Raw genomic sequence first — 820 nt, 5'->3', positions numbered from 1 at the left:
GGAAAGAGGCCACAGATGCTCCCTGGGCTCGGGTCCTGTGCTGGCGGCTTCACAGGACCAGCTGTTAGTCCCTCTGTACCCGCTCTCCCAAAGTCCTCAGCTTCCTTTCTGTAATTCCTTCTGGCTCCACCGAATATGTGTTTTGTGACTTGCAAGCGGGGGCGGGACAATGACCATCTCCTTCCGTTGGAAAATCCTTTTAACTTTCACATGGAACTGCACTAGCCTTCCGCTTTCAGACCGCGCTGTCCCCTAGCAGTGGTTCTCAGCCTTCTGGCCCTTTAAATACAGTTCCTCATGTTGTGACCCAACCATAAAATTATTTTCGTTGCTACTTCATAACTGTAATGTTGCTACTGTTGTGAATCATAATGTAAATATCTGATATGCAGGATGGTCTTAGGCGACCCCTGTGAAAGGGTCGTTTGACGGCCAAAGGGGTCGCGACCCACAGGTTGAGAACCGCTGCCACTCCTCGGAACAATTCTCTCCCCGACTCTAAATTCGAAACTAAGGTTGCTCAGCTGCTTCCCGACAGACCTCAACTTTTTTTGGAGGGGCGGGGGGGACACGTCTGTCCCAGCCGGGATGGGCGTGGGAGGAGGGCAACCCCCAAAACGCTGTGCCCCGGGTGTACCTGGTCCCTGGGGAGGTGGGGTGACCGAGCACTCGGGACCGGCGGAGGAGGGGGAGGCAGGAGTGGGGAGGGAGCGCTGGTGGGACCTGGTCACCGCCAGGAGAGGGGCTCCAGGGAGAGGGGCTCCAGGAGAGGGGCTCCAGGAGAGGGCGCGGGAGAGGAGCGCGCAGGGGAGGGGGCGGG

The 820-nt window shown here is 57.9% G+C and overlaps 1 protein-coding gene across 2 annotated transcripts in view; it reads right to left on the bottom strand.

Annotated features, from left to right (window-relative positions):
• Window positions 1–745, bottom strand: part of ADPRH (ADP-ribosylarginine hydrolase) — an 8444-nt gene extending 7699 nt beyond the window's left edge. Inside the window, exon 1 of one of the 2 annotated variants that reach the window (XM_014546974.1) lies at window positions 638–745. The gene's annotated coding sequence lies outside the window, so the exon portion shown is untranslated. The remainder of the gene's footprint in view (window positions 1–637) is intronic. The other variant, XM_005875333.2, reaches the window with a different exon arrangement.
• Between the last annotated feature and the right edge of the window lie 75 nt (window positions 746–820).

This window comes from Myotis brandtii, unplaced genomic scaffold (genome assembly GCF_000412655.1).
Source record: "Myotis brandtii unplaced genomic scaffold, ASM41265v1 scaffold46, whole genome shotgun sequence".
In the NCBI taxonomy this organism is placed as follows: Eukaryota; Metazoa; Chordata; class Mammalia; order Chiroptera; family Vespertilionidae; genus Myotis; species Myotis brandtii.
The sequence above is the reverse complement of the archived record's forward strand: the minus strand, read 5'-3'. Positions and strand labels throughout refer to the sequence as shown.